A 2,442-nucleotide genomic window follows, 5' to 3' on the forward strand; every position below is an offset into this window, starting at 1 on the left:
GTGGTTGCGTTCAGCCATCCCAGGACCCTGTCCATGTCCTCGGGAGCCACAGGATCGAATTCCCCCCAGGTAACACTCTCAAGACCTGCCTCAGTCATCCTGTCCGGACATACCCAGTCAGAGGCCAGCCCTTCCCGAATCTGAGCGATTTTGTCATACAGATACTGCACAAAGTCCTCAGCTCAGCCCTGCAAGGGGTCATCCTGCACTTCCAGATGGAGGAGGGAGCGGGTCACCCTAAACAGGGTAGCCGGGCGATTATCTGATGACGCGATAAGAGCTGCAAAATAGCTAGATTTCGCCGCTTTTATCGCCACTAGGTAGGTCTTAATATGAGACCTCACCAGTGTTCGGTCGGATTCGGAGCGGCTGGTCCTCCAACTACTCTCCAGGCGTCTTTTCCGGCGCTTCATCTCCCTAAGCTCCTCGGAGAACCAAGGAGCTAGGTGAGTTCGGTGCCGGGTCAGAGGCCGCAAAGGCACGACATGGTCCAAGGCCCTGGCAGCTGCACTATCCCAGGCGGCCACAAGGTCTTCAGCTGAGTCATGAGCCAGAGTCTCAGGAAATGGCCCAAGCTCCATCTGGAACCTATCAGGGTCCATCAGGCGCTTGGGGCGGAACCACCTGGTCGGTCCCGCCTCCCTGCGGGGCGGGTGCATGTCCGATGAGGATGAGGAAGTGAGCCACCTCAATGCAATAAAGAAGAAGAAGTGGCTACCACCTGCCAAAAACCTTCTGAATAACTGTTTGGGCTGCGGCGGAAAACATAATAGAGCTGAATGCCGATTTAAAACCGCTGTCTGCCGCCGTTGCGGTAAAAGGGGCCATCTGTCACGGGTCTGCAGAGTGGCATATCCGACCCCTGATGAGGCTGCAGAGCCAGTAAATAAGCGAAAGAAGGCACCCAGCCGCCGCAAGGACTGTTTCGCAATTGGGCATGATTACGATATCCTGCCGGTGGCCATCAGCCATGCCTCCGCAGCTGTTCCGGCTAACAAAATTTACCTCATGGTGGACGTGGAGGGAGCCCCATGCAGAATGGAAATAGACATGGGCTCCTCGAAATCCCTGATCACCTGGGCCACACTTAAGAAGTTGCTGCCGGATCTCACTCAGCAGTGGCTCCAGCCTTGCCATATTAAACTGAAAGATTACCAAGGGAAACCAATTCCAACCCTGGGGTGTGGAACCTTCCACATCTCCCACAGTGATTTCTCTGGCTGCCTGTCGCTGATTGTGGTGTGAGACAAGCTTCCCAGCCTGCTTGGTCATGATTGGTTTGCCGCCCTGCACCTTGGCGTGTCGGGCATCCACGCAACCTGCCCCAATGTCTCATCTCTGCTGACTGGCGAATTTGCAGATGTATTTGACGGCAGTCTTGGTAAATATACCGGTCACCGCATTTCCTTTAATTTGGATCCACAAGTGGCTCCCACTGGCTGAAACCTCAAAGGGTGCTGCTTGCACTTAGGCCCAGGGTTGACCGGGAGTTAGATAAACTTATAGAGCAATGGATGCTTGAGCCTGTGGACCACTCTAAGTGGGAAACGCCAATTGTCATTCTACTTAAGAGGGATGGCTCAATTAGAATTTGTGCTGATTATAAGTGCACCATTAACCGGGTGTTGCAGGCAAACCCCTATCCCGTGCCCTTGGTGCAGTACCTGCTCCATTCCTTAGGTCAGGGGCGGGTATTCGCAAAGCTGGATTTAGCACAAGTTTACCAGAAGCTCCCGGTGGATGAGGCCACTGCCCTAGCCCAAATGATAGTTACCCACCGGGGAGTGTTTAAATGTAAGCACCTGCAGTTTGGGGTTAGTGTGGCCCCGGGCATCTTCCAGAGCCTTATGGAGCGGCTGTTCCATGGGCTTTCCGGGGTAGTGGCCTATTTTGACGATGTCCTGATCACGGCCGCTGATCAGGGTGACCTCATCGTCAAATTTAGGGCTGTCCTCTCCCGCCTGAGGCAGGCAGGGCTTAAGCTCAAGAAAGAGAAAGAGTGGGAGTATCCCAGGTAGAATTCCTGGGGTTCCTGATTGACTCCCAGGGTATCCACCCCACTCCAGCCAAGGTGGAGACTATAAAGAATGCCCCCACTCCGTCCACGAAGGCCGAGTTGCAGGCCTTCCTCGGGCTTCTTAATTTCTATGCTGTTTTCTTGCTCCATAAAGCGTCTCTAGCGAAGCCCCTCCACCGGCTCTTGGATGCTAATACGCCTTGGCATTGGAATCGCATACACACCAACAGACGTCCAAGAGTTAAAGACCAAACCAGCCGGCAAAATCCTTTTCCTTATGGTAACAGAACTTGGCAACAACCTAGTGGCTGCCTGCCAAGAGTTTATTACTTACGAAGAGGAGAGATAACTTCTCCCCGCTTCTGGTACATCAAAAGAAACAGCTCAATAATTACAGAGTCAATCAAGTCCAGAGATAATCCAGC

At 53.3% G+C, this 2,442-nt stretch overlaps 1 pseudogene; it reads left to right on the forward strand.

Annotated features, from left to right (window-relative positions):
* Positions 1 to 657: 657 nt before the first annotated feature.
* Positions 658 to 2,018, forward strand: LOC148114210 (uncharacterized; annotated as a pseudogene).
* Positions 2,019 to 2,442: the final 424 nt, after the last annotated feature.

Source organism: Pantherophis guttatus, chromosome 4 (assembly GCF_059756535.1).
Source record: "Pantherophis guttatus breed Tessera chromosome 4, ASM5975653v1, whole genome shotgun sequence".
Taxonomy (NCBI): Eukaryota; Metazoa; Chordata; class Lepidosauria; order Squamata; family Colubridae; genus Pantherophis; species Pantherophis guttatus.